This window comes from Pecten maximus, chromosome 14 (assembly GCF_902652985.1).
Source record: "Pecten maximus chromosome 14, xPecMax1.1, whole genome shotgun sequence".
NCBI classification, from domain to species: Eukaryota; Metazoa; Mollusca; class Bivalvia; order Pectinida; family Pectinidae; genus Pecten; species Pecten maximus.
The window spans coordinates 34936225-34956763 of record NC_047028.1 but is presented as its reverse complement, the minus strand read 5'-3'; positions in this window follow the sequence as shown (position 1 = coordinate 34956763).

Here is a 20539-nt window from a genome sequence, read left to right as displayed (position 1 = left end):
GAAATGACATGGATCCCGCTGTGAAATATTCGGAATCTCACCGGGAAATGTGTTTGATCCCAATGGGAATTGGCCGGGATCCCGCCGGGAAATGTTCGGAATCCTGTCGCGAATTGGCCGGTATCCCGCCGGGAAATGTTAGGAATACCGTCGGGAATTGTCCGGGATCCCGCCGGGAATTGTCCGGGATTCCACCTGGAAATGGACGGGATCCCACCGGGAAATGGCCGGGATCCCACCGGGAAATGACCGGGATCCCATATATTTTACCCGGCGTGACCCGGTGGGTTCCTGATGGGATCCCATTCGGGATTCCGGCGGGATTCCGGCGGGATTCCCGGTTATATTTTCTCTTGGGTGTTATGTCATCTTTATTTCTTGTAGTTAAACAAGTGTCCTCTGTAAGGTAACGTCAGAATCTCGCAGTTATCTCCCTTCAAACAGTATTTTCAATGTAGATTTGCAAAAATCGATGCAAGTGTAGATATTTACAAGACATTATTCTTATTGTTTATTCAAAATAGTTCCTGAAATGTTCACAACATTATTAGCATAGTTAATACATTTATGTGCACATCTACTCTGAATGACGGACTACAATGACGTGCCTCATACTTGGAACTAATTATAAGCGAATCATTACCCCTAGTTACAGAAATTACCACCAGAGGTCTCAAATTCCAAACTTCCGCCGAAGAGAAATTTATACTGAATATACCTTTTTTCATGTAATAGCACTTTATTTGTAGTCTTGATCGTTTTCATAAATGTATATATATATAGTTCAACTGCATCATATATGAACCGAAAGAAACTACAAAATGAACTGTGAAAGGAAATATAACGAAAACGAAAGTGAGAGATAGTGACGTCACAACTCGTAGGTGATTGTAATATGGCAGGCGTAAACGCCTCCATAAAAAGAATCAACTGATAGATCTAGACAAATCGGTCTATTAACAGAACATGTTGTCAAGTAACTACAAAAAGATAAAATCCAAGATGTACACATCCGAATTTTTTTAAAATTTTTATTTATACTATAAGTTATTAATAAGCATATCAAGCATCTATTTTATGACCCCTTAAGTAACACATTTTAACTCTGATAGAAAATTGCGGTCGCGTTGTCCGACGAGACATATCTAGTTGTGACACCGCCAGTACATCAGTCACGGATCATAATCATTAGATTCTTTTCAAACAACAAATAATAACCTTATTTAATAAAATCCTTACGAAAAACGGCAATGTAGTTTGTTACAGCTTGCCCTCAATTCCTGGTCATATTTCTTGCGTATTCTAGCAACTAACAAATGAATATGAAACTGCGAACGGTCGTTGGTTTATATTAGCTACAGTAGACATAACCGCCATTTTAGCTGACTATTGAAGAGTCACGTGACAGCTGAAGTTATCTCGTGGAATGCTCTGGTGCATTTGACTACGTAAATAGGATTCGTTTTAAGCTATCAAATGTTCCTGCATATGAACTCAGGATGAACAGATGTGAATAGTTTCTCTGTGAATGCATGTAAATTTCCACAACGATCAAACTGATTTTTCTACTTTCGTTTTCAAGGCAGTATCGAGAGAGAACTACGTAATCCTACGCCAACAAAATTGCAGATACTGACGACGAAAAAGGTTAATAATCATACTCTAAAATAGTCTAGAACACCAAACATTAACATTTCATTTTAAATAATTGCAGTAAACACGGTTTACATCACTTAAATTGTGTCAATAATTGCTATCAAAATAGGAACTATATTAGGCTGCGGATGTATATCATTTGTATGACAGAAAAGAGGAATAGTTAGCCGGAACAGATCTGTCAGTAACAACATTTTCCCACCAAGCCTATAACGGCAGGTGCCAAAGGCACACTGACGTTAAAAAGTATAAAGTACTTTTGTTTGTACAATATATGTGCCATTTCTGTACTTTATGATGACAATAAAATGTACTAAAAGTATACTTTAGTTAGACTAGGAAATGAATGCTTTGTATACTGATTGAGTTACAAGTCAAAATTAATGATACAACATTTGATGTGAAGCTGTCTGTTCTCTGTGGTGTTGCCGATTTTCCTGCCAAAGTAGAACTTCTGACACGACATATTACAATGGAGAGTATGGTTGTGTTACCTATGAAGAGCCGGGTATGTCTGCATCACAAGGCAGAGGACATGCCAGGTTTTTCCTCTACCGTGGTCCAGAGTCATTATATCCAATCCGCTGTCGGGAAAAGATTCTAACAAATATGGAAACTGGCACGGAAAAGAAAAGATCTCAAGGGTTTAAAGGACTATCAAAACTCATTCATCTTAAAAACTATGACATTGTGAAAGGAACCGTACCTGATTATATGCATGGTGTGCTGTTAGGTGTGGTGAAAACACTACTGTCAAAGTGGTTTTCTCCTTCCGAATGTCAAAAAAACTATTTCATTGGTAAAAACGTCAAGGCAATTTCAAAAAGGACGAAAAACATTAAACCACCTAACAGTATTGAAAGACTTCCACGTGATCTTGAAAGACATTATTTACATTTAAAGCAACAAAGTTACAGTCTTGGTTGCTTTATTATTCCGTTCCATGTTTCAATGGATTTTTTGAGGATGAATTCATGGAAAAACCTTGTTTGTCTTTCGCAAGCAGTGTATACACTGCTGAGCGACATAATTACACCTGGAGATTTTGAGATGGCGGTTGATTTACTTCAGCAGTTTTATTCATCGTTTCAGCGGTTTCATGGAAATGGATGGTGTGGTTTACACATCTATAACACTGCTATGCATCTTCCATATTATGTGTGAAGCTGTGGGGTCCTGTCTGGTGTTAGAGTTGTTTCCCATTTGCGGATGCCAATGCCATGCTTCTTCAAGCAGTGCATGGTACAGGGAATGTTTTGAAGAAAGTGATGAAGTACAGGCAAGCAGAGCTTTATGTATGTAAAAAAGGAATGGGGATTTAAAAAAAAGTGATAGGACTTACAATGTTGTGTCATCACGATACTACTGGCCTAGGATGTATACACATATACATGAATATGTGTCCTCTTGCTCGGCATGTCAGAGAGCTAAACAAGTAAACCATAGAGCACCTCTTCATCCTCTGCCAACTGTTAATACCTTTGAACGATGGCACATGGATATTCTGGGACCTGGTATGTTAGGTGTATGTACACATGGATATGTAAATAATAGCCGGACTGGACTCCCCATGGCTTTGACTGACCATGACAGTAAAAACTGGCCAGGCCAGGGACCCCACTGAGCCACCCACTGGGCTACAGAGGCAGATCTCAGTTGATGTTTACAATGACTTGTGCTTGCTTATAATATTTAATATAGAATAAATCAAAGCAGGTTTATTACTATATGTAGATGTATGTATATATCAGTAAGAAATAATTAGTAGTTTGTTAAGATGTTTTTCATATTTTTGTACATTAATTAGTTCTAATGTTAGGTCTAGTAAATATCAGAATTAGAGACTTTATGCAAATTATTTTAATTTACTTAAGTTGATAAATTCATTTGTGACATGTTATAACAGTAAAAGGAAATAGGGAACTTCGTCTATATTTGCATATATTTCCATTCCATACTGCTTATGTAGTTTTGACAAAACCGTACACCAGTCACGGACCATAACCATTAGATTCTTTTCAAATTAACAAATAATAATCTTATCTAATAAAATACCTCATGAAAAACGGCAATGTAGTTTGGTACAACTTGCCTTCATTTTCTCACTTTTGATCACTTGATTAGTCACGTGACAGCTGAAGTTATCCCTGTTCCGCTGCAAAGCCTATTTATTGAAATGTAAACAATTTACTACGTAAACACGGTTTGTTTTGGGCTTATATTAACTGTTCATGCATATGAACTCATGATGAACATATGAGTCTTAGACATGTGGATAGTTTATCTGCACTGGGACGCATGTAAATTTCCACGACGATCAAACTGAATGTTTTACATTTGTTTTCAAGGCAGTATTGAGAAAAAACTACGTAATCCTACGACAACAAAATTGCATATACTTGTGAGGAATAGTTTGTTTACAATCTAAAATGGTCTAGGACACCAAACATTCATATTTCATTTTAAATAATTGCAGTAAACACGGGAACTATCAGTTAAATTGTGTTGATAATTGCTGTCAAAATAGGAAGTACATTGTGGTACTAATGCTAGTAGTTATATGACTATAAATCAACATCGTCCTTTAAATTGAAGTTCAATATACGATCTTCTTGTGAAGATAAATGCCCGTTTCTCAGGGAAACGATGTCGGCTTTCATAAGAAATGTATTGTTAAGTTTTTCTTAATCCAGATTTGCTCAAACTTGTGATAGAAGATCTTAAATGAAAGTTATGAAAATGTAATTTTTTGCTTCAGACTTATTAGTGATTAGAATGTGCATTCTTCTAAAAATATTGTACAAATAATATCCTATTATTACTATTATTACGACGTCAATGAATTTCCAAATATGAAGGATCGCTTCATTCTTCGACAGATTGTGAAGGCTAGTACGTGTAGTACGTATACCAATGTTATTGTAGCAGATAATCAATTTCGAGAGACTACAGCTGTTGATACCGAATTAGCCAGCTCGCAATCCAATGATGAGGCAGACAAGTTGGATTCGAGCTCTGGATCACTGATGGACACCACTGGCACTGTCACCAGTTTTACAGCAATCTGCAACGACTTTACAGCGGAACAACCTTTGGAGAAGAAACGGAAGAATTTTTAATTACTAAAGCTCAAAGTTTTTTCTCGAGTTTGATCAAAGATGCCGCAAAAGAAGCAAAAATTTGGAAAAAATCCCCACTTCTTACTGAAATTTCGACGTCCAAGAGAGAGCATTTCAAGAAAGTATCAAGAGAGCAGCGTCACAGCTCCATAGCATAAAGTATCAAGCGGTTGACAAGAATGTCAAGAAGTTCTACACCTAACAAGATACACAAAGGTAAGACGAGCAGCTACCTGCAGATTCTGAACAGCGACGAACCAGGAGAAGAACCTATGAACGTGTTTGTCCCAGGAAGTAATGTTGTATTACGAGACCAACACAACGGAGAACTGGCCAAGGCTATCGTTGTTGGAAATAAGGACAAAATGTTTACGGAGGTAGTGATACAAAAAGCTGGTGGATGACAATGACACAGATGAAAACTTGGAACTACCACAAGTCCGTGGTCTCTTTACAAAGCTTTGCAAAGGTTTAATTAAGAAACTAGTTATATGGAAAACAAATAGAATACAGCCAGAAATAACTGTCAATGAAAAGAAAAAAAAGAGTGCTGGGAAATCAAACAATATAAAGCCTCATCATGATCAGCCTGTGTGTGCACCTGCACATATAAGTGAGCCCAACCAGCATCTGTCTGCATGTGTTGGTCAGAAGAATACAACGACATACTGTCTTGCAGTGTTTGAATGGAGCCATGGGGAACTGTACATTGGCTATCAAAAAATACTACAAAGCCATAGTGTAATCACAAACTGCCAGATGCCATTGGCCAGAATTGATAAGGGAAAACTTGTTCTTCCAAAGAAAATTGATAATTCAATGATAAAACTTAACCTGCACGACATTCAAAAAAACCCAGATGATGATTACTGTATCTTTAGATCTGCTCACTACCAACTGGATTCTCTCTCCAACATGTTTGTGGTAGCTAATGAACAGGGTTTTTTGGAACGTTTGTGTGATGGATTTGCTGAATACATGAAGAAGAACTAGAACTTATATCAAGCTAGTCCTTGTATTTTAAATATAGATCTAGGACTTATTGCTTACTTTTTTGCGCCCATTAATGACATTTAACGGGAGCATACAATTATGTTATCGTGTCCGTCTGTCTTATTATGCCCCGATTCGATGAAGTGGGGGTATATATAGTGTTGACTTTGTCCGTCTGTCCGATCGTCCATTCGAAAGGTTTCTAGAGCATATATATATCTCCCATACTATTTCACCTACGGTTATAATGAATCTTGGTTTAAAGGAAGATATTTGTAAGGCGCTGTGTCGCATAAACCATAACTATATAGTTGACTGTGACCTTTACTTTGTCTATAGATGCATAATGTTACTGCCTAAAAGGTTTCTGGAGCAAATCTCCTGTACTATTTTGCCTATGGCAGGGCTTTTTCTGAGGGTGCTTTGGGGCTGTTAATGGGCCCTATTCCCAATCATTACATATAAGTCAAATTCCTAAAATTTGCAGTTTACTCCTGAAAAAAATCTTTTCCATTCACAAATTGTCTTTTCCATTCACCAATTTTCTTCCCAAAATAAGACAAAAAGGCTCCATTCCAAACTGGTGAGAAAAAGCCCTTTACGGTATATTTGTTAAAAAGCAAATTGCAGTGATTCAGATTGGACTCTCTTCTTTTAAGACAGTGGGCCTAAATTCTTATTTTGTCTTAGGTCATTATGTCCTAAATGAGAAAAAAAATTGAGCCATGCCTTTAGGGTGATGAATTGATTAATAAGAATGACAAAATAGTAAGATTCCAGAAAACTTTATTCAGACTTCAGACTGACACTTTAGAGTTATTTTAACTGAACATTTTCCTTTTATTTACTTTATTTCAGACCGACTGTCACTTTACAGTTATTTAATTAAGTTTAATTAATATATGCAATCCAGCAAAACAGAGAATACATTTAAGCAATTAATATGGCTTCGTTTATTAAGTTTGTCAGCAATAGCAATGTCTGTTATATAGGACCATAACAACATTTGCTAAAACATTCAATACTTATGTTATTAATATATTATTCATTTGTTTGGCTATATTCAGTCTCCAAGCGTCATTTTCATGGAGTTCTTGGAACAACAAAGTCAGTCAGATCAATGATGTCACATAACCATTACAGACCAAATGTTGTTATAGTCTTGACAACACATATTGTATGCTCTTAATGCCTTGCAATGGGAATATGCAGAGCAAATGTAAATATTGTATCATGATTGTCGAAACTTCATTTTGCAGGAGATCTCAAGCAATGCCGTTCTGGCAGGCCTGAACAACTATTTCATAATTATCAAATTACCTTGTCTGCAAATGCTGTGCCGCTCAGGTAGTCTCCAAAAAAAATTCTCCAGATCAAAATTTCACAGAAGTCTAACAACAGTTTTTCCATATTTTCATGGAAATCATTTCCAATACGCGGAGAAAAATTCCACAGAATCTCCGTGGAAATTCCACGGAATTCACAGATAATCTCCGCGAAGATCTGACAACATTTTCCACAGAGGTTCTCTTTTTTCTCCGCGGAATCTCCGTGGAAATATTTCAAATACTCCGCGGTGAAAAATTCCACGGAATCTCTGTGGAAATTCCACGTACTTCAATGAGAATCTCCGCGGAGATCTGACAACATTTTCCAGGGAGTAGGTTCTCATTTTTCATTTTTTTTTCTCCACGGAATCTCTGTGGAAATCATTTCCAATACTCCGCGGAGAAAAATTCCACGGAATTCACGGAGATTTTTCAACTGGGTACAATTTCCGATAACTTTGGTTATATTTTCAGGTTTCTATTGTTTAAAAGTGAATTGAAATTCATACTATGGGATACGTAGCATATTTTAAGCATCAAAATGGCTCAAAAGGGCCTATCTGGACTTGGTTAACATTTTGGTGCAAGTGTTGAAAAATTGTATAACTATTGCATCACTATTATTTTTAGATTTTTATTTTTTTCAGTTACAATTGTTTTACAGTGAATGGACAATCATATTATTTGAAATATAGTGAAATTTACACATGGAATAGGACCCATCTGAACTTGGTTAAAGTTTTAATGCATTAGTGTTGAAATATTGTATTACCATACAATTTTAGTTATTGATGTTTTACACTGAATAAAGAATCTTTCTAAAGGGATATGTAGCAAATATTAAGCACCAGTCTGGACTTATCACTTCATGAAGTATTTTACTGTTCTACAATTACAGTATCAAGGAACATTAGAGTTTTATTTTCATGATTTAACATGTGGGCAATAGGCGAACTTATGGTGTCATCATACAACTCTTTTTTTAGTTATTATTCTAGTCTAATAGAAATGGAATGTTTAAACACAACTGATCGCTATGGTTTGTAAAATGTGACCTTGTTTTTATTTTTATTAGCCCACCATCTGATGATGGTGGGATATTCAAATCACCTGGCGTCTGTGGTCCGTATTCTGTCATTCTGTCCGTCCGTAAACAATTCTTGTTACCGCTATTTCTCATAAAGTACTGTACGCATCTTTCTAAAATTTGACATGTAGTATCCCATTGGCCTCTAGAACTGGCATGTCTGTAAATGATCTGCCAAAAGTAGGTATTTTATTTTATGTCAAAAAGATTCATTTCACCCTCTCATGAAGCCCATAAAGGGTGCAAAAGGGGGCCCAATATGGTAAGTTGTATTTTGATCAAGTGGATGGATTACAATGACCATATATCAGGTGAGCGCCTTAAGGCCCCTTAGGCCTCTTCTTATGAAAAGTTGTTGATAGTTTTGTTGGCTTATCAATTTGTATGGAAATGAATTTTTCTTGAATAATTAAAAGCAATATGAAGCTAAAATGTTTCTCATTTATTTTTTGATAGGATTATTCCAGTGAAAAATCTACCTGACCAGGGGACTCCTACTTCTACATGCGGTGGGTTAGTATAGGACTGGCTAAATATAACTACAATACAGATAAAGTTGGAGTCTCAGGGTAAGAAAGATATTTTACTGGAATAGCCCATACCTATTTCCAAGCCTAAAATTAATTAAATTTAATATTTGCTGAGTATTTTTGTGTAAATTTATCGTATTCATTGCTTATCAAGTATCTCATTCTTGTTTTAACGTGATCTGACCATGTTTTCAGCATATCTGGACCATGGTCTGACCATGGTTTGACATGTTGTCACTGCTTTTGACCATGGTCAGAACATGGTTTGACCATGGTTAACCATGTTTATTGACCATGGTCTACTTGACCATGGTCATTGGCAATGGTGCCAATTACCAGGACCATGGTCGACCATGGTTATTTGCAAATCATTTCGCCTGGGCAATTATAGAAACAAAAACACTGGCTTATCTCATATCTTACATGAAGATACAAACTGTAGGTGTAAACAAGGAAATTGTACAAATTTTACAACTAATATCTCCCTTCTGTGAATCCTGACCCACAGCCTCTTGGGATATGTCCGCAAAAAAAATCCACCAATTGTAATCTCCCACAAAGCGCGTTTGCAGGATATGCATCAAATTATTTATGTTCTTCATTTGAAGGGATAGACAATGTTGATAATTCTTGAATTTGAACAGATCATATGAATGTGTGTACATGAACCAGGAAAGATTTGTTGGTCAGTATAAATTCATTTTTGTTTCAAAAGATTGTATGTTCCTTTCAGTGACAGTGAAAGAATAACAAGACTCGAGGAAGAACTAGAGAGCATAAGAGCGCAAATTTGGGCCATAAAGAAAATTGTTAAAGCTAGGTCTTAAAACCTCCCCTGATCCAGACGCAGATGCGGATCTGGAAGTAATTGTAAATCAGTCGCCAACTCCTTTGCATGCAATTGGATTGCTTGCTCTGAAATTGTATAGTACTAATGAGATGATAAATAATTCTGTAACTGGAAAACGAACATCAAAATGTTCAACAGGAGGTCCCAGACCAGCGCTGGATCAATGTAAACTTAATAAGCTTGAAGGACTTCTGGTCAAAAAATGGAAGGACTTTAAGAGAAAAGACATGATCGAAAAAATACAAAACATACTAAGAAGCAAGCAGAAATTAACACTTGATTCACGTCAGTGATTCTAATTACACACTTAAAGGTCAATTCATTGCACATTGATAATTACCAATGTGAGCTTTGATACAGTGTAAAATTAACTCAACAGTTTTAATTCAGGAAATTGAGTCTTATGAATATACAAGAGGCCCATGAGCCTTAACGGTCATCTGACTCTAAATTAAGGGGGGGGGGGGGGGGGGGGGGGTGTCATTCAGTCCGTATTAAAGTTCATGAAGGGTTCATGAATGTTCATGAATGTTTAATTCATAAGTATTCATCATAGTTTTAAGTTCATGAATATTCATGAAGAGTTCATGAATTATCATGTATGGACATTCATGAACTATGATGATTTCATGAATTCATGAATCTTCATGAACATAATTTCAAAAAAAATATTCATGAAGTTTTAAGTTGAAAATGTTCATGAACAAATCAAGAATATTCATGAACTAAGTTCATGAATAATTCATGAACTATTCATGAATGTTCATGAATTATTCATAATCGTTTCGCAGGGGTTGTCTTGCAGAACTAGCATAGTTGGGGGACTCTCTATATGGAGTCCAGGTTCCTAGGAAGAGGCTACAACATTGTGAAATGGCCTCATCCAAGATAGACAAGTTGGCATTAAATCTTCTAGAACTTTTAGTTACTAAAGATGGATGTGCCAACTTGTCTATTTATGGACAGGCCAAGGGGAAAGTTGCTTTGGCCCAAGCAAAGAGAAAGGCATTGAGATGTAAGTGTTCATTTTCACATGTTTTTCAAGTTTTCTTACAAATCAGTCACTAGAATGATTTCATGAATTGTTTTGATTTCTAAGTAAATGAAGTTGCATCACTTTATAGGGAGCTTAAGATATATAGATAATACTCTTAAAAAATAGCAATCATTCTACTGTAGTAATACACATCAAAGACAAGAGGCCCATGGGGCCTGTATCGCTCACCTGGTTGGATTTGACCAAATGTCAAAATAATGTTCATGTTCAATTTGTTAATACACATACTCTCTAAGGGACTGAAAGACCCTATGGATTATTTTTACAACCTAATTGTGTTTGAAGAAACTAAGTCCCTTAGGGTGGGGAAAGACCCTTGGGCCTATTTTTACATCAGAATTGTGTTTATCCCTTAATGTCCAGCGATGTTATACATAGTTATGGGATGGAGGGTCACAGTAACCATTTATGCAAAATCTGTTCCCCTTTCACCAAGGATGTTTCTGACCAAATTCGGTTCAAATCCATTTAAAACTTTATGACTAGAAGCGATATAAAGACAGATCTCTATTTCCCCTATTTGGCCCCACCCTTCAGGCCCCTTGGGGGTCAGAGTCAATATTTACATAAACTTTCTTTCCCCTCTTCCCCAAGGATATTCCAGACCAAATTTGGTTCAAATCCATACATAACTTTATGATAAATAGCGATTCATAGGATAAACCCCTATTTTCCCTATTGGACCCTGCCCCTAATGCCCTGTGGGGGTTCAGAGTAAAAATTTATACAAACACGGTTCCCCTTCTCCCAAGGATGTTCCTGACCAAATTTGGTTCATATTCATTCATAACTTTACGACTAGTAGCAATTTAAAGGATTAACCCCTATTTCCCCTCTTAAGACTCCGCCCCTCAGGCCCCTGGGGGTTCAGAGTAAAATTTATACAAACTCTGTTCCCCTCCCCCCCAAGAATGTTCCTGGCCAAATTTGGTTCTAATTCATTCATAACTTTATGACTAGTAGTGATTTAAAAGATTAACCCTATTTCCCCTTTTTGGCCCGGCCCCTCAGGCCCCTGGGGGTTCAGAGTAAAAATTTATACAAACTCTGTTCCCCTTCCCCAAAGGATGTTCCTGACCAAATTTAGTTAAAATCCATTAAAAACTTTATGACTAGTAGCGATTTAAAGACTAATCTCTATTTCCCCTATTTGGCCCTGCCCCTCAGGCCCCTGGGGGTTCAGAGTAAAAATTTATACAAACTCTGTTCCCCTTCTCCCAAGAATGTTCCTGACCAAATTTAGTTCAAATTCATTCATAACTTTATGACTAGTAGCGATTTAAAGGATTAACCCTATTTCCCCTATTGGGCCCCGCCCCTCAGGCCCCTGGGGGGCCAGACCAACCGTTTATACAAAATTGGTTCCCCTTCACCCAAGGATGTTTCAGACCAAATATGGATCAAATCCCTTTATTCCTACGGAAGAAGAAGGATTTCAAAGAATTCGCTATATCTCCCCTATTGGGCCCCGCCCCTCAGGCCCCTGGGAGGTCAGACCCATCGTTTATACAAAATTGGTTCCCCTTCACCCAAGGATGCTTCAGACCAAACATGGATCAAATCCCTTTATTCCTGCAGAAGAAAAAGGATTTCAAAGAATTAGCTATACCTCCCCTATTGGGCCCCGCCCCTCAGGCCCCTGGGAGGCCAGACCCACCGTTTATACAAAATTGGTTCCCCTTCACCCAAGGATGCTTCAGACCAAACATGGATCAAATCCCTTCATTTCTACAAAAGAAGAAGGATTTTATCAAATCCCTTTATTCCTGCAGAAGAAGAAGGATTTAAAAGAATATGCTATATTCCCCTATTGGGCCCCACATCCCATGCCCCAGGGAGACCCAGACCCATCGTTTATACAAAATTGATTCCCCTTTGGCCAAGGATGCTTCAGACCAAATATGAATCAAATCCCTTCATTTCTACTGAAGAAGGATTTTTAAGATTTTGCTATATTTCCCATATTGGGCCCCGCCCCTAAGGCCCCTGGGGGACCAGACCCACCGTTTATACAAAATTGGTTCCCCTTCCCCCAAGGATGCTGCAGACCAAACATGGATCAAATCCCTTTATTCCTGCAGAAGAAGAAGGATTTTAAAGAATATGCTATATTCCCCTATTGGGCCCCACCCCCCAGGCCCCTAGGAGGGCCAGACCCATCGTTTATACAAAATTGGTTCCCCTTCACCCAAGGATGCTTCAGACCAAATATGAATCAAATCCCTTCATTTCTACAGAAGAAGAAGGATTTTTAAAAAATTTGCTATATTTCCCCTATTGGGCCCCACCCCTAAGGCCCCTGGGGGGCCAGACCAACCGTTTATACAAAATTGGTTCCCCTTCACCCAAGGATATTTCAGACCAAATATGGATCAAACCCCTTTATTCCTTCAGAAGAAGAAGGATTTCAAAGAATTTGCTATATCTCCCCTATTGGGCCCCGCCCCTCAGGCCCCTGGGAGGCCAGACCCATCGTTTATACAAAATTGGTTCCCCTTCACCCAAGGATGCTTCAGACCAAACATGGATCAAATCCCTTTATTCCTGCAGAAGAAGAAGGATTTCAAAGAATTTGCTATATCTCCCATATTGGGCCCCGCTCCTCAGGCCCCTGGGGGCCAGACCCACCGTTTATACAAAATTGGTTCTCCTTCACCTAAGGATGCTTCAGACCAAATATGAATCAAATCCCTTCATTTCTACATAAGAAGGATTTTAAAGAATTTGCTATATTTCCCCTATTGGGCCCTGTCCCTAAGGCCCCTGGGGGGCCAGACCCACCGTTTATACAAAATTGGTTCCCCTTCACCCACGGATGCTTCAGACCTGATTTGGTCAAAATCCACTGAGTAGTTTAGGACAAGTAGCGATTTAAAGGAAAAGTTGATGGAAGGACGACGGACGACGGACGGACGACGGACACTGCGCCATGCTATAAGCTCACCGGCCCTTCGGGCCAGGTGAGCTAAAAACTAAACTAAATGAAGTGCATTTTGTATCTTGCTCTTTATTGGTTTGTAGGTCACATCTTTAAGATCTACGGAAAGGGAATGCAGGACTCAGAAAAGGAAACCATTTGGATGAATGACATCGTTAAAAAACTGAACGACATGATCCGAGGGATAAAGAATAATAAATATAAATTGGGAAATTGAGATATTGAATTTTTTTTTCAGTTGATAGGATACGGACAATGCATGATCCTTATGATTTAGACTGGGATCCCGGTGGGATTAAGACTGGGATCCGGTGGAATTTAGACTGGTATCCTGGTGGGATTTTGACTGGTATCCCGGTGGGATTAAGACTGGGATCCCGGTAGGATTTAGATTGGGATCCTGTTTGGGATGAAGACTGGGATCCCGGTAGGATTTAGACTGGGATCGCGGTGGGATTTAGACTGGGATCCTGGTGGGATTTAGACTGGGATCCCGGTGGGATTAAGACTGGGATCCCGGTGGGATTTAGACTGGGATCGCGGTGGGATTTAGACTGGGATCGCGGTGGGATTAAGACTGGGATCCCGTTGGGATTAAGACTGGGATCCTGGTGGGACTTAGACTGGGATCCCGGTGGGATTTAGACTGGGATCCCGGTGGGATTTAGACTGGGATCCCGGTAGGATTTTGACTGGGATCCTGGTGGGACTTAGACTGGGATCGCAGTGGGATTTAGACTGGGATCCCGGTGGGATTAAGACTGGGATCCGGTGGAATTTAGACTGGGATCCTGGTGGGATTTTGACTGGTATCCCGGTGGGATTAAGACTGGGATCCCGGTAGGATTTAGATTGGGATCCTGTTTGGGATGAAGACTGGAATCCCGGTAGGATTTAGACTGGGATCGCGGTGGGATTAAGACTGGGATCCCGGTAGGATTTAGACTGGGATCCCGGTGGGATTTAGACTGGGATCCCGGTGGGATTTAGACTGGGATTCCGGTGGGATTTCGCCTGGGAACCCGGTGGGATTTTGACTGGTATCCCTAGTCAAATTTTCAATGGGGAAGATGGCTGACAGGCAGTCATTTTGAATTTTATCAATTTCAAATTTCTAAGAGAGTTAAACATTATTTTTGGATCTTTCAAAAGGCCACTGTTTTCCAATGATTAAGATCTTGAAGGAAGAGAAAAGTGATTCCCTATGAACAGCATTTATATGATATGAAATTAATATCTATATAATAATCATACATGATATGCAGTTAAATTTGGATAAGTCGAAGTCGACAGGACCAAGCAAAATATTCGACTTATCCGATGGTTCAACCTATCCGTGTCTGATTGTAAACATGGTCGAAAAGAAGCAATAGATAAAAGCAAAGAAATTAATTGTACATGATAACAATTATTCGTTTATCTAATAAACAATATTGTGCATGGTTACAGATCAAAAGAAAATATATGGGTGAAATTATCTTTGCCATACAGACATGCGATTTACACACGGGAGTCCAGGATAATAATCTAAGCAAACGATACATACATTATAAAATTATAAATGTATATATATTGTGCTCACATTATTTCCCTTAAAATCCATTATATTTTTCTACAATCAAACGATATGAAACAATAAACAGTTCAGGAAAATTTGATCAACCGCCCTCGTACTATTTTGTAAAGGAGAAGGCCGCGTGTTTATCGACTGCATGATTATGCATTGCCACTATGTTTTGTACAGAATAAAAACATCCCGCATATTATTGTTACTATTTCATGAGTGTATTCAGAATTTAGGCATAGATAAATAAATCAATGATAGAAAAGTATTTTACTGTAAATTTTTCGACTGGAAGATATGTAATTTATCATTTATTTGTTCCTTTCATTTTTCAGGGTTCATTTGTATCAAAACAGTAAACAGAACGGTCATGATGTTATGGTTGGTTGTCTAAAATGTGTACATTTTATTCTAAGTTATGTATACCCTAACGTTTTACTAATCATCTGTGCACCTGTATACTATAAACAATGGGAGGATGCGTGACCGACAGTCGGAAACTAACAAGAGGGTCTGGTAAACACCGTTACGGTTGATCGGTCACACTCTGTCAATCAAGCCGATGTCAGCAATTTCTACCTGAGAAAGCATGACACCTTTGATGTTCGACATAAAAATGGAAATTTTGGTATAGTTTACAAGGGAAGGACCACAAAATATTCAGTATTCAGTATTCAGTATTCAATTCATCAGTGTTCGAATTATCCATGTTTAATTTACTAAGATAAAGAAGGGAAAAAATTGAGACTGAACAAGACATTCGACTCATCCGATTCAAGCGTGTTCGACATAAGCAAGTTTTACTGTATACTCAAAAGATCCCCATGGGGTATTTTCTTTTCAATTTGACCTGATAAGATATGTTTGTTTTGCTATAAACTATAGTAATTGCTTCTTCTGTCTCCATGCCCTCAGGTTTTGCTGCTGTCTTATAATTTTAGAATTTATTGACAAATTTACACGAAATTTGGGCAAGATGTTCAGTTCACAAAATTATGTCAAAAGCCAGGGTCAAAGGTCAAGGTCATTGGTTTGAAAGGTCAAGGTATTTTTTTGTTTCTTTTGATCAATGAACATGTTGTTATGACATGATGAAGCAAAGTTGGTTGGAATTAAACTAGGAGTCAACTGACAAAGGTTAACGTCAAATTTTGCATCTTTTCACTGATTGAACATTTTGTTTCAAGGCTGAAGCAAAGTTGGTCAGAATTAAAACATGCATGGAGTCAACTGACCAAAGGTCATTGGGTCAAAGGTTAAGGTCACTTGGTCAACGGTCAAGGTCAGATTTTGTTTCATTGATGGTTGGTCTGAATAAATCAAGGAGTCGGCTCACCAAAGGTCAAGGTCTACATTTTTTGCCATTGATGAATATTTTATGACATAATAAAGCTATGTTGGTTAGAATAGTAAAAGGAGTCAGCTCACCAAAGGTCAAGGTGTAAGGGTCAAAGGCAAAGGTCATATGGCTCCAACAGTCAAGGGCATATTTAATTTCCAACTATGACGCTGTATATATTTTGCAATAGCTTTTGAATAAGTCCAAATTTCAAACATCAACTCAGTGATTTATAGGCAGATGGGTTTTTGATGATTATCAGGGATATATTTATTGCCTCATGATGAAATTGATGGGATCTTCGCTAAACTTTCAGTGTTCAAGTTAATAAATCATTATAACCCAGTTAACTCTCAGCCTGTCCTAGTTATGACACCGAAAACAGAGTTACAATATGTAAAAAGATCACTTACTGTTTTGTTTCGTTTTCTTTTTGATGGACTATACAGTATCAATCCAGATGAAGAACCCTGAGCTCCTGATAATATCAGTGCTCTTGCAATATTGTCAGTCAAATTTCAAGGAAAGGATCCCAGAAGAGGAACATTTACATTATTTCAGACTTTTTTCATTCCTGTGTAGCAATGCCTCAAACAGCTAACACACTTTATGTAGTATACAATACAATGAGTATTAATAACAGTCAAGTTGCAGTGCTGTGTTATGCTGTAAAAATACTTCATTTTTGATGACATGTTGGTTTTATGTTTACATGAAACGGTAGTTATAACACAATGTATATAGCTAGAGAAACATAGTGGATAATGCCTTGTACAGGAGCAGGAGTATGACAGTGTAATAGTACACGACTATGCTGTGTTCATCCATGGTTATCCGAAATTAAGTTTTCCATGAGGACGAAAAATAGTGCTTTTGTTAGTCTTTCAAGAAAATGTGCAAAGTGAAAGGAAATTTCTGTGATGTTTTATGAATAGTAATTCTGGATAAAAAAAACATTCTGAAGCAAAATCTTTTTACATTTTTCTGTACCTTTTCTATACTTTTTCTGTACCTTTTCTTTACCTTTTTTGTACTTTTTTTTATACCTTTTTAGTAACTTTTTTGTACCTTTTTATACTTTTTTCACACCTTTTCTGTACCTTTTTTGTAACTTTTTAGTACCTAGAAAAAGTTTTAACTTTTTTGTACCTTTTTCATATCTTTTCCGTACCTTTTTAGTACCTAGAAAAAGTTCTAACTTTTTAGTACCTTAAATATACCTATTTTTGTGTGAAATGTAACTTTTCGTACTTTTTATTGCTGAATAAAATGATGATTGAATCATACATGGTGTTGAATTATAACTTTTTATAGGTACAGAAAAGTTTTCAAAAGTTGTAACTTTTTAGTACTAGCTTGGAACCGCTGTTTCAACATGGTTCCAATCTAGCATCAAAAGTTACAACTTTTTTGTACCTAAAAAAGCAACTTTTTGTACCTTTTTTGGTATGGGTAATTACCATTCAAAACTTATATGATCCAGAATTCGTTGTCCAGGAATTTCTGTTACATCTCCAAAATTCCTTGTTTTCTCTAACTATTTGAAGTCTTTGCTTTAATTTGCTTTCTTCTTTAGAAAGAACATTGAAATGTTGAAAGAAATCAGGCTTAAAATATATTTTATTCATCAAAAGCACTTATTTTACGATCGTTGAATAGCTTAAAATTGGACATTTTTTGTACAAAAAAAATACAGGCAAAATCTCAACATGAATTTTAAATGAAAGGATGTTGTATCTGTCGCTGAAACAATATTGAATCATTGCATGAATATTAACCTTGTCAGATTTACTGAAGATTACACACATTTGCAAGCGAAAATCACAAATATTAAACTTAAAAAAAAGAAATAGTGACGTAACTGTTCTTGTCCAATTTGTTACGTCTCTAAATGCACCTACTTTCGATATAAAGATTCTGTTGTGGAAGTCTATTTACATTTAATTTTGAAGACTTGAAAGGTTACTTAATTCTTATCATACCAAAAAATAGGCAGTTCATAAAGAACTCAAATTTAAATATGAAGCCTCACCAGGACTTTTATTCGTGTCCCATATCGTTACGTCTCGAAGATTAGAAAATACTCAACAAAATATTGGACAGAGTCGAAAGCTAGCTTTGTAAACACGGGCACCGTAAACACACTTGTCTACATGAACTGATGACGTAGTACACACACACAATTGGTCGTCTTCTGCTGGAAAAAAGCATGGCTGACACGAGGAGGTAAGTGTCACTTGGTACTTGTTACGTCTCAATGGCATACATTGTGAATCAAGTCACACTTTTTCATCGATACGAAAGACAATGTAGACACTACAATGAACACTATCGGTAATCTGACAGACACCAGTTCAAGACAGTTAGAAATATCAGCAAGTTTAGGTGCCGACGATACCAATGTCAACGATTGCTGTACACATTGTGTTAATCTGCATGTCAGATTGGACAAGTTGGAGGAGGATTTTAAGGTATAATTAAACTTAGTACATGCAAAGAGATGATGGAATCTAAAATGTATTTGTTTCATTTGGCAGAGTTACATTTACATTTTCTCTTTATGGAAAACATCTGAACTTTTTTTTTTGATATTTACATAGTTTCTCCCATAGATCATATTAAAATATCTGACCTCCTTGAAAGTATGTGAAGGTCATTTATATGAGGAAACATTATAGCACTCCTTCCCAGGTACCCACTGGCCAAATATCAGGAGCCTGGGGCTTATGGAACTTCAGGAGAAGATTCTTCAAGCTTTTTACTTATAAGCCCACCTTCTACTTTGAGTCAGATCTTGTGTTGGCCCCCTGGGCTTATATATAGTGCAAGATAAATAGTAAATATGTAATAAGTCTGTTGCTAACATCTAGAGTAATAATTTATATTATAATACTCATTATTACTGTGATTTTGATAAATGTTCCTAAGTTCAAACCACTGTATACAGAAATCGAAGATTAAATTATTATCTGAAAAGAACTTGTCAAATGATTAATCATCACATTTTTCTGAAGAAAAAAACAGACTTAAGTATTATATATATATTTTTTTATGAAACCTAGCTGATACAGTCAATATTACAAAATCAGTCATGAGTGAACAAACTGATTGAACAATCCGTGCCTGATAAATCATTACAATCACCACATTCACCTGTGCTGGATCAAGACCTGAACAGTCTAACTGTAAAACAGCCAATTTCTGCAACTCATCAAGATCAGGAGACAATTATCCCAGGTGAACAACTGCAACAGCAGTCCAGGTTTACTGCCTCCTTCAATTTTTCAGACCATCACAACCAGGAGAAGCCAGCATGTGTACAACAATTGCAACCAACTGCTGGATATGAATATATGTATCGACAAGAACTAATGGCAAGCTCATTCAACTTAGGGTCAAAGACCTTCACATGTAGACGTCAAGGATTACTCCGGATCCCCCTACAGTTCTTATCGCCCATTGTCGGATTACATCTCTACGCTGATATCTCACAGAGAACAGTTGGCTGCCTTAGAGAGGGAATTAAAACACAGCTGTAAGAGCTGGAAATCAGCAGTTGCGTCAGAGACTGGAATGTATTGACCGAAATGACTGTAGTCAGCGTGACTATCATAACACAAATGAAAATACTTTTAAGGTAGTATCTTCAGTACCTTTACATTATTAACTCAGAAGTGGTGTTTGTTAACTTGTCACAAAGTATTATTGAAATCCATTGGAAAAAATTCCTTTATACCAAAAATCTGTTTTAAGTTCAGCATAATGTGATATCTGTAATATATATATATATATATGTGTGTGTATGTGTGTGAGTGTGTGTGTGAAAGACTTGGGAATCTCTCAATACAATTGTCAAAACCATGGAATTCAACCTTATTGCTTACTTAAAGCTTTTAGTTAAGGTATTCAGTTAACCCCAGGAAAACTGAGATTCATGGGGATCTTTATATGTGTAACGGGGAAGTCGTATGCACGGATATACTTAAAATTTTCACAATCTATTGTTAAGACAATTGTCACAAATATTTGAATTTTGGCTTAGTTTTTTTAGTTATGTAAGTAAAAACTTACTAAGGTC